This window comes from Eptatretus burgeri, chromosome 17 (genome assembly GCF_056783735.1).
Source record: "Eptatretus burgeri isolate ZD-2024b chromosome 17, Ebu_testis_v1, whole genome shotgun sequence".
Taxonomy (NCBI): Eukaryota; Metazoa; Chordata; class Myxini; order Myxiniformes; family Myxinidae; genus Eptatretus; species Eptatretus burgeri.
In genome coordinates, this window is record NC_140977.1 from 12769764 (window position 1) to 12782076 (window position 12313).

Here is a 12313-nt window from a genome sequence, read left to right on the forward strand (position 1 = left end):
GATTAAAAAAAAGTACATCCTGAAAACCATTTGGACAAATGTAAACTTGATAATAATACTGAAATATATTGTTGTGGATTCTCGCCATTCCGGCGTGCGGACGACCGCCTTTAGCTAATTGCGGCCGCGCGCGCCCACCGAACGTGGAAATCCAGTCGCAGCTTTTCAGATCAATGCCGAAACCCAGCTACGGGTGTTGTTAACCACACCATAAATCAGCCAACTCTTCTGTCCACGCGCGACAGGGTTGATCGCCGAATTGTCGATGTACCTAATCATTCGCGCAGACAGAAATGCCGGGGATTTATAACTCAACGGAGCCTGCACGAAAACGAGCCGCCTTCATCAACAGCTCGTTCCGTTTGCGATTGCCGAGCGGTTTTATATCGCCAGGCCCCGTCGGACCCGATTATCTTATCGGTGTTAAAAACAAGCTAATATTCCGAATGCAATTACGGCAGTTCAATGGAGGAAGGGACGCAACGAGCAGGTGAATATTCAACAAAGGGGACATTTATTTCCAATGCACATATGCAAGCAAGGCAATGAATGGGGGTCGGGGACAAGACACGAGCAAAAAGACCTGCAGCCAGTCTATTTATTATCTACATGCACTTAGTCAGTTCACTACTTGGTAGACAAGCCGCTATGGACTTTCATGCAAAAACCCCAAGAAAGAAAAAAAAAAGCACCGGGTTCGTAAGCCTTTATGATTGCTCGGAGCAGGGATGACCGCAGGGGCTCCGAGAGACCGAGCAGGCTACCTGCCACCCTCTTGGTGACTCGCTGGGCGACCCTCGATGTCTCGGCCCGCACTCGACTGGACTCCACCAGCTCCCAACTCAACTCTCGACTCCAACGGCGCCTCTAACGTCCAACTCCAACTCGCCAAGGAGACCAAGGAGAGAGACTGTCTCGGCGTCGAAACGCGCCATTTTATCGCCGTCCGGGCGTTTTGCCCCTCCCTTCCTGGTGCGCGGGGGAAAATTCCAGGAGAGTTCGGCTTGGCTCTTTTGGTATTATAACCGTCATTCTCTTTTTTACTCCGTTCTGAGGGACCTGCCCCAACCGTCACTTCTGTTTACCCGTTCTGAGGGATATCGGGGTGGGAGTTGTTGAGATGCTGTTGTGGTGGTGGAGGTGGCGTGGTTGTAGTGTGGTTGGTGCTGTGGTGGGGATGGCGTGGTTGTAGTGTGGTTGGTGCTGTGGTGGGGATGGCGTGGTTGTTGAGATGCTGTTGTGGTGGTGGAGGTGGCGTGGTTGTAGTGGTGTCGTTGAAGAGATGCTGTTTGTTTGAAATAAAAGATAGAACAGAATAACGGCTAAGTCGAAGATGCACAGCCCGGCACACGAATAATGCCCTTTATACATCGGTGGGGAATTCTACCCTGGAACACATACTTACCGAAATAACTGACCACTGGGGAACCTCAATGGTGTTCTGTGAATTTCCACAACCGTAACAATATGAAAAGAATTCAAAGTTTCCTGGACTTTAAACAATTTTATGAAAGTGGACAAAACTGTAATGTCTGTGACGTGACTTTCTGTGTTCCACAGAGCACATGCTCAATCCTTTTTTTTTTTCAAAATGAATTCACATACTATTATACCCTGCATTGCAAATCATTCAGTATGAAAATTGCCTTTATATCATCTAAAAACTCACAGACTTTTCAACAAGCATACTAGTGTGCAAAATGTCATGTCAAAAAAATGTAATGTCCTTGACGGCAGAGATTATTTATGATAACTACCAAACTGTTTACAGAATCCATCTCAACCTCTCAGTGCATACTGGTGGCCAAGATGACTGTGTGGTAATACTTGTTGATAATTTCAGATTAAACATTTTTGTATGTATGAAATGAGCTCTTAATGGTACCATAAAATGTGTGAAATGTAATGTCCGTGACGCTGGAATTGCCCATATATCACAAACTGATGTTTTATAGATTTGTTAAAATCTTTGAATGATATGTTTGAACCTGCTTTTGGTAAATTGATTGCGGTTGATTTATGATTACTGCAATATTTCGAATGTTGATTTAATCGTTCTTTTGTATGAGAGGAGTTGAGACATCTCTTTCAAGGACATGTTTTTCATTTTCTCTTGTATAGTTGTGATTTGGTTAATGTTGATAAATTTTTGATTCAAGCATAATGTGATTTTTCCTTTGAAGTAAAGTAGAGAAGGTCAATGTGTGTTTCATCATTTTATAGTTGTTTGAAATTTTTAATATCTGTACTTTGTATCTGTTAATCCATATTCATTAACAGATAGATTATTCATTTTCTCAAATTTAGTTATATCTGTCAATGACATGAGAAACTTTAAATCTTTAACATTTAATGTATTCTCGTATTTTTTATAATGTTCAACCCTTTCAGGTTTCCATTGTGGAGGAGGTAAGTGAGCAAGAACAGACCATAGAAAACATTTATTATCTTTGTTTTGAATATTAACAACCGCTTTCTTAAGTTTGATCTCTTTTGGTAAATCAATATAAGAAGAAGCTTGAACAGGATCTGATTTTTTTTTTTTTTGTTTTTTTGTTTTTTTGTAAAAGCAAAGATTATTCAAGAGATTTTTTTGCAAAAGCAAATCCACTACGTTCTACAGTGTTGTCAACATCTTGTTCTTGTCTCTAGAGTTCATAGTAAACATCATATCTTACTAAATCCTGAAATTATGAGATAAAGTGAGGGTTTGTCCTCATATAGGGAGTAGTTTCATCACCTTCTCTTACCATATTCAATTTTACTCCCATATAAAACTGAAAAGTTTTCATTACACTTAATGTTTTTAATTATAGTTTCAATACTTTGTTTAACCATATCAACAGCTTCAATGATTGAAGATGGTCCAGGGTTTTGAAAGCAAAACAATCTTATTTTTATATGGCCTTTAAATGCCCCATCAGTGTTTTCAATGGAGAATTTAGTGGCACCCTCCCTTTCTTCATTGTTCTTGTGTTTGCGTGATTAAAGGTGTTTATTATAAAAAAAAATTTAGAATATCATTATCACATCTATCACAATGTTTTGTTTCTTGGTCAAGTGGAGATATTTGTCTGAAAAGATTGAATGTGTGTTTGTTGGTTTGAAGGTGTTTTTTTTTATAACATTGATATTCATGATTACAAACGTTGCAGTACGTTGTATTCACCATATTTATAAAACAAAACTTTGCTCAAAATAAAATTTTCTTAATGAAAATTCTATTTAATTTATAGGTGACTCTGTGCTTAAAACCATTTTATCCTCCAACTTTTTTCACTTGATAAATACAATGTATCAAGACACAAAAGACAAGTTTCAATCAATCTCTTCATTTGTAAAAGATACTGAGAAATATGTCGAGGATGTAAAATTGAATAAAGATAAATATAACTATTGGATAAAAACAATTATGGTGAATAATATGAGTTCTTCAATTTCCTTCAGTGGAAGGGCTTTTAGAATACGTGGAAGAACATCAATTAAAGTAGCTCTGACAAAAGTTTCTCCTCTCCTGGCAATATATTCAAAACTAAAAAAAGCAATGAAACAAGAAAAAGTATCAAAAAAGAAAAACCTCATATGGATGAAGCTTTAGAAAGAAAAGATAAGACCATCTGTAATATGCAAGGAGAAATTTGTATTTTTTTCAACAACCCCAAATAGTCCATGACCAGACATCAAAAATGAAGTGTTGACTACCAAATTGAGGGACTAAAAGCCACTATGCTTTTCAGTTACCTTGATGTCTGTAGAGTATGGAATCGTGTGATGGACGCTTCTCATGCCTAGATAGATAGTATTTTGGTGGCCATCTTTAAAAATGGCCACCACTTTTCAATGACTTTGATATATGTCAGTAAATTGGCCATATCTCCGCAATGGCTTAACATAAACACATGATGTCACATTCATATGATTCAGTATAAAATTATGCATCTTTTGGTGTGTATTTTGTTCAGTACTGTTAATTACTTTTTTGTTTATGAACACAAATGTTGTGAAAAAGTCACGTTTTTTTTTTCATTTTTTTCCACATTTTGTCACCTATAATCACCATATATATCAAAGTTGACTTATTTCAGGGTATTTATGCATGACTTGGTTAATAAACATTAATATTAGTGATATAGAGGCCTAATTATACCATTGTTTCACTTTATATAACTAAGAATTTAATCAAATATAACGGCCAATTGTAGTGTTAGTCATTACGTTTGTCCAATAATATCAGTGTAATTTCTGTTCAAGATGCTCACATAAGATGTAACTTGTATAGGTAAACATTTCTAACACCTTTTTGAATATGTTCACAGGGTCAATGCTGATACCTTTACATTTTCCCCTGCTAAACAGGTCTATATAAAAATATGAACAAGCTACCACTTTTGCAGTATCAGCTGTTTTATATATTTTTTTTTGATTATGTTTCACCACATATTTTACATCTGAATAACATGATATAGACTATATCATCGTTCATAGAAAGTAAGAATAATTCTTATTGATTTTTATCAGTTATTTTCTTGCATTAAATTAGTTTATTATAGGAATGCTAAACAACATATTGCTGGAATAGAAAGTACATGTATGAGATTGCTATTAATCATCGTCTTCACTGTCACACATCTGCTGCATCTGGTAGTGGTCATCACTGTCTTCATCAACCATGTCAGCACGTTCCATAAGCTTACATGCTGCTGTACACTTGATTCCATTCAACATGCATGTGCATTCTGATGGTCAGCATGCTCGAGTGCATCTGCTTGAAATTAGGTCTATGACCATTTCAGGTGCTGGTGAAGTGGTCATCCAGTTGATCATGAGAGATCCGTCCTGACATTTGGCCCAACCATGACCCTCTGTAGGATCTGGAATGGCAGGGGAATTGTCTAAGCTCCTCCTCCTCCATATTGCAGCCTGGTAGTTTGCCCGGTGTGTGTGTTGCAGGAGGGTATTTTCACATGGTGGCAGCTGGGCAGAGTCAATTTCCTCTCTGTGGCATCAGAAAATGTCATACCTCAGTTCATTTACTTCATGCACTTTGGAATTTCTGCTGTACAGATTGCAAGTGAACTCTTGAATGGTATTAAACACTTCTGAAGACAAATCCCATTGGCTTCCTAGTGAAGTAAATGCATCCCTGTACTTTTCATTTTGGGTGATGAGTTTCAGTCCTTTCAACTGTCCCTGTCCTGCCAGTGCACTCACTGTGTCACAGCCATTCCAAGGGTGAAGTCCCAACAGTGCAGTGCACACTTCAACCCCAAGTGCAGTGGCTAATCGTGAGATGTTGACAAGCCGAAGACGAGTTTTGTTTCCACGCCTTATAAACATTTCACTGTTGATTTCCCTGCACAGACAAAGAGCAATGATGAACACATCTGTGTCATCTGCTATTATGAGTAATGCAGGATAACTCACTGAAGCATGTTTGGCATGCAATAAGAGCCGAGTGTCTGCCTCCTCTTGGTCTGATTTAAGAGCTTCTATCTCCTCATGGCTCTCTTGGGTGAACTTGGGTGAATGGAGTATCTGTGCTAAAACACGATCAGACAGCTCAGTAAAGGTGTGATTCTCTCCATGCATCTTCTGAATGAGCCCCATTGCATCAATCAGTGTAGCATTTGGTTGAGGAAGTTCTTCAGTGGCTGATACTTTTGTCTCCAGATGCTTTGTGATGACAGCTTTATTGGTTTTCTTCACTGTACCATCACAATTTGCAAGTGCCCATGGCAGAGGACCAAGAGAGTGACACAAAACTTTGCACATATCTAATTTTCTGTTCTGGGCAATGAGGATCATGTTGCCAAACAATCTCCTATCAGCTCTCAAGATTACTTCTTGAGTTGATCCTTTCACTGGCTTCTTATTCACTGAAGAAAACGTTTTCAGCCTAAGTTTTTTTTTCAGTGTGTCATAGAACCCTTCACCCTTCTCAAGTCTCTGCACCCTGAAATTCTGGTAGGCTTCTTTTCCTTTCTCCTGTGCCTTGAAAATGTCATTAGATATTTCAGGAGTGGCCACTGCTCCAGTGGACAGGTTAATGAGATCTGATGGATCCTGATGAAAAGGATTTGACCAACTGTTCTCCAACAGATCAACCATTGATGTAACATCAGACTCATCTCGCTTGATTCGTGAATGCTGTAAATCTGTATGATTAAGTCCTCCACATCGAGCAGATACATGTTCACGCAGTTGCCTCAATGCCATAGCTCGATGTTCAGCTGCAAGATAATACCTGGCAACAGTTCCTGGTTTCAGGCTGAAGCCACATGTTCCTCCTGCAGTCTGGGTGTCCTTATTGACAGTCTCTTCAGTTGTTTGATACACTGCTATTCGACCAAATGGATTGAAGCTGCTTAGCTGAACTGAAAATCCACCCCAACAAAGTGAGCATACAACTCTGGGCTTGTCTTCTGAAGTTGGCACATCTGGGCATAGTAGACTGGAAGATACCTTGCATAATTGGTTTTGTCCATTGCAAAACACCATGGAATCATTTTTCTGATGCATGCAAGATGTAGTTGCCAGTCACCTTCTCTGTCGGCACGAAGAAGCCCAAGCAAAATTTTGATCATTTCCACATATGTCATCTAAAATGCTGCCAATGGGCCTTTGTCAGTTTTCAGAACCTTTAAGTAAGCACTTGATATCTGCAAAATTCTGTTGCATGATTCATCCTTAACTGCAGCATCATAAGTTGCTACACATGTGTCATGACATAGCTTGTGGACTGCCTGGATGGTATGATTCAACTTTTCAAGATCTTCAACACGATTCTCTTCAAGCCAGTGTACAAAGCGTCTCCATATTAACCTCATCATTGCTTCGTAGGTGAGTTTGTGGAAACGCACTGCCCGGTTGTACTGCTTTCCTTCAAGGACTTTATTTATAGATCCTTCAGCAATGACTCCTGCTTCCACAGCCAGGTCACGTAGCTCAGCATCTCCAAAGTGCATGCCAATTATGGACAGAAAGTTGCACATCACATGAAAATTTCTGAGCATCAGAACAATGCTTCCATATTTACCTGGATATTTCCAAGCCACTGCTGTTGCTTTGGCATATAGAGCTTGATCCATTACTACTGCTATGTTTTGGAGATGAAGCGACTTTTGGATATTTAGTGACTGATACATAATTTCTTGAACAGTTGCCATTTCTGTAGCTGGGGCATCTATAGTTGGTAGGTAACCCACAGTGTCTTGTGAAATTACAATATCTCTTCTGGTTGGTATATTAAATCCAGTCCATGAAGCGATCGTCTGATTGTCAGTCTCTTGTTCCCGTGCTATCATCCAAAGGTGATTCTTTTGTGAAGCTTTCAATGCTGCATTATTTTCAGGAAGTTCAGTCACTGGTAGTGATGGTGGTCCTTCTCGTTTTCCAGAGACATAATGAGGAAGCTGTCTCTCATTTGGATAGATTGATCTCCTTTTGTCTTTCTTGTTTACTGTCATAACTGCTTTTTGTGGCTGACATGATGATGATGTTGGCTGAATGATTATGCCATTCACACGATGAGAAGTTCCAGCTCCACTCAGTACTTCCTCCTGTCTATCTATGTTGTCAAATGACAGTACAGTTGGGATGAAAGAATGTATATTGGAAGGAAGAGGGAAATGATCATCTTCTGCACTCTTTAGCTTTTCAATACATAGTGCAGTTTCAATCTCCTCTAAGGTGGAGTAAGAAGATGCATATCCCAGCCGGTTCATGAATTTGATCAGTTCCACATTTCCTGTCAGAGTCTTTATAACCCTTGGAATCAAAATATGCTTTGAGGTAATTACTTTGCCTGCTGATACAGCTGTGACAATGTCTTGGGCAATGGACCATGAAAGCCTCTCATTATGGAAGGATGCTGCATTCTTACCATTAAGTAAGAGATTCAGGAACTGCACAAGACAATCAGGGAAGGATATGCATGTGATATTAAGTTTCCAAGGGTCAGGGGACCAAGGCTGCTCTTTGATTCCACATTTTACTTGTTCACGTAAAAGCTGGGCTACTTGAGTTATCATAGATTTTAGATCTTGCTGCTTCACAAGAATGTCATATTCTTCCTTTAATGAACATAGTCAACTGCAATGGAGTCTACTGTCAAGTTGTCTGGCCCTATATATGTACTCTGCAGGCAACTGTGAAGAAATGCAAAGAATCTCCAAACTCTGCATAGAGATTGCGTCGCATGTGATTTTTGGTTGCCTCTGTAACTTCAAACCCATTACTTTCATGAAGCATACAACTTTGGCAGTGAGATCACCACAGTACAACAATATGAGGGTTTGAGAAGACATCGGTACAGATATATTCACACACCTTGTTGAATGCAGCCCTCTCCTGTTTTTGGTAAGGATTGTCTGCACCACTGCATTCAGAAGAGATTCTTTCAGTTTGTCCCCTCGTATAATTCCTGTAACATGTTTTGTGATAATGTGCTTCAGCAGCAACAATATCTCGAGCAGTGATAGATAAAATTAAGTCATCCTGAAGTTCAGTTGCAATATCAAGAAGGGTTTTGTCCGCCCTTAGCTCAACTGCTGGCTTCAATGGTTCCCGGCTATTAGTTCCTTTAATGTATTTGCTCTTGCTTTGGCAAAAGATGCATATCGTATCGTATACTCTTGATTGTGTACTAGATGCTTGCCTTGTTGAATGTCTAGTCCTTAAAGAGTCTTGTTTCTTCACAATTAAAAGTTTATTTTATGGGTGAAATTGGATCTGCAATCCCTGTGATATTTAATATTAGAAAAGTTGGTTTCACTGTTTTCAGCAGTATGGATAATTGGCTGAAAATGTTGAATCTCAGCAGCTTGGCACAGGGTTTTCCATGATTCTTCATCTCTGGAGGATGATAAATCATAAAGTGGAGATTTTACCCCACATTTAATGCATGTACCGCTCTCTGTCTTCAAACGTTTTGGCTCAACTTCATCTTCTGCCATGCTGGTATGGTAAGTGGCAACAGGTTTCTGAAATATTAAAAAATAAATCGGTTCCAGAAGCTGCAATGATATGTTTTATCAACAATGCTATGTTATTTTAGAGGGCCTTGCAGGGGTTTTAGCTTGGATCCCAAATATTTAAAAAACAGAACACATATGACAATATTTGGATGAAACAGCAGTTTTAACAATGATAATGAAATATATTTTGTTGTTTATATCTGGTAATATCATAAATACCACAATCATTTGAAATAGCACAAATCATGTGGCCTGTATATACATGTATTTCTGCAAATTTCGTACACGGTTTTATTTACTTAACTCATGGGCGACACTTTTGGCTCCCAACAATAGTGTACTAAAGGGGTTGTACTGTGTAATACTTACATTTCAGTTGTTAGCTCATCTTGAAACATCTCACACACCCCATTTGGCTGCATCACTTCTGTGACCTAAATTCTGTTAGTTGGTTACATGCTGTCGTCATTTCTATTTTTAGCACAGCTTCACTGAGGGACTATCTCAAAGGTTACAGTGATGAGGGGACCAGATCAAATATAATTTTATTTTGATTACTTTAATACATTTATCTATGAATTAAATATGAAACAGCCTAATCCATGGGTTAACATATTGAAAATAAAATTGACCCTATAAAACTGTTAAGAAAAGTATTAAAAATGCAAAATAATATGAAAAAATAATTGATCAAAACAATTAATTTAATTGAAAGTAAGTCAAAATATTAGAAAAACCCTACTGAATAGTTGTTAATGAATTATATAGGTCCCCTGAACTGAGATTACAATGTTACAGTGATAACACTGGACAAAAAAGACAACTCTTGCGAGATTTGACTGTCGTGTATATGTTTCAATTCCTTGCTATATGATTTGAAAGAGTGCTATGATTAGGACTCGATATCACTAATATTAATGTCAAATAACCAAGTCATGCATAAATACCTTGAAATAAGTAAACTTTGATATTTATGGTGATGTTCAGTGAACAAATATGGAAAAAAAAATGTAGCAAAATGCCACTTTTTCACAACATTTGTGTTCGTAAATAAAAAAGTAATTAACATTACTGAACAAAATACACACCAAAAGATGCAGAATTGTATACAGAATCATATGAATGTGACATCATGTGTTTATGTTAAGCCATTGTGGAGATATGGCCAATTTACTGACATATATCAAGGTCATTGAAAAGTGGTGGCCATTTTTAAAGATGGCCAACAAAATACTGTTACGAATTCTCGCCCGCCGGCGTGCGAACGACCGCGTCTAACCAATAGCGGTCGCTTCGCCCACCGAACGGACAATTCAGTCGCGACTTTCCGGAACAATGCCGAAAACCAGTCACGTGTGTGCTCCAAGCACACCACAACCTTGTCCGCACTGTACCCACGCGCTACAGGGTCCGATCGCCAAATAATCAATTTACCTAATTATTCGCGCGGGTAGATTACCGAGAGATTGTACCTCAGCGAGGCCTGCTTGGACACGAGCCGCTTAAGCAGCTCGCTCCGTTTTGGGATAACCGAGCGGGGTCTTATCGCGAGGCCTCGCTGGACCCGATTCTATTATCGGCTATTAAAAAGCCCGCTATTATTCCAAAATGCAATACGGCAGTTCAATGGAGGGAAAATGACGTGACGAACAGGTCAACATTCAAACAAGCACATTTATTCACACACGTATGCAGTCGGGTATTCATGCAGGCACGTATACAAGCATGCACATATGCAATTATACAGCCAACAAAACAATGCAAAGGAACTATGACCGTTTATCTATTATGTGCAGTTACTTATGCAATTCTACTTGACTGACTTGGTGCCACAACTTTCACACAAAGAAAAGCAAGGAAAAACCCCCTCAAAGATGAGGGTGTAGACTGGACCTCTTGGGGTCTTTATAAACCTGGAGCTTCAAGGACCGAAGGAGCTCCAAGAGGCCGTGCAGGTTACCTTCACCTCTGACCGTTCGGTGCTGGTTGGCGAGCTCTCTCCGGCTATCTCCACGTCCCGAACACAAACATACAGCTCCGCGCGGCACAGCAGGCTTGGCCGTGCTCCACGTTCGCGTCTCCTCTGCTCTCCTCAGCTTCTCCACCAACTGCAGGCTCCAGGCGCTCCGAACCCCGAAAGACACTCCACCGACTCACTCGCGACCCTCTCCTCAGCCCACACTTTATACCCACGGCGCGTCGCCCTCCCCTCGGAGCACGCGGGGGCATTTTCCACCCAAAATGAGGCCCCTCCTCTACATCAACTTTGACCCCTGGCCCGATTCACCTCTCTCCCGTCCCGGCGCGTGGGAAAGCAAGAAAAGGGGGGAGGGGAAATCCCAGCGCGCTATCGGAACATCTCTCCTCGGTGCTGTGGTTCTGCCCGCACTCCGCGGGGGCAACGGGTTTTCCTACCGTTGCCTTTGTTTCCTTTCCCGACGAGCATCCATGGCAGAGACGTTATTTGATGTGGAGAGGTTTGTATTGTGGTTGTAGAAGTAGTTGGTGTGGTCGTTGAAATGCAGGTGTGGAGAAGGTGGTGAGGCGATGTTGTGGAGATGGTTGATGCTGGCGTTTGTGGTGGTCGTGAGGGTGGTGTGGTTGGGCGGTGGTGGTTAAGGTGGTTGTTGTGAAGGTGGCTGTTCGTTATCTGTGGGGATATTGGCGGTTGACGGGAAGGTGGTGGTGTTGATCGTGGTTGTTGTGAAGTGGTTGATCCAAAATAACGATAGCGAAAGAAAAACGGCTAACTGAAGATTCACAGCCCTGTTACGCGAATAATTCCCATTAGACAACGGTGGGGAAATCTATCTGAACACAAACTTATCGGCATAACTGATTTAAGGACCTATATGATGCTCTGCGAATTTCCACAGCCGTAACAATACCATTTGGCTGGGCATGAGAAGCGTCCATCACACGATTCCATACTCTACCGACATCAAGGTAACTGAAAAGCATAGTGGCTTTTAGTCCCTCAATTTGGTAGTCAAATCTGGTCTGGCTCAGACTAAAAGATGTAAATCCTGATGAAATAAAGGACGTTAATATATCAGGTGAAATGACATTTCGTTCAATAGTAGTTAAAGACCATTTTAAAATTACCTTCGATATAAAAAAATGTAGTAGTTGAATCTGTTAATGAAAAAAAAGTATATAGATATAGATGGTAATGTTTTTTTTCTACGAATTAAATACGAGTCATTATTCAACTGAAGATGTTGAAGATTATGAGAGTCATGATAGTATCTCTGTTGGAACAGAAGACAGTTATGATTCCGAGAGTTTGTGTTCAAACGAGAGTTATGAAAGTAGTTATATAGATGATTGTGAAAGCA

The 12313-nt window shown here is 40.0% G+C and overlaps 1 protein-coding gene and 1 pseudogene across 4 annotated transcripts in view; one reads left to right on the forward strand and one right to left on the reverse strand.

Moving 5' to 3' along the window:
• Positions 1-12313, forward strand: part of LOC147009339 (uncharacterized) — a 152736-nt gene that overhangs the window by 63011 nt on the left and 77412 nt on the right. The gene's annotated exons all lie outside the window — the stretch shown is intronic.
• Positions 4603-8954, reverse strand: LOC147009340 (uncharacterized; annotated as a pseudogene).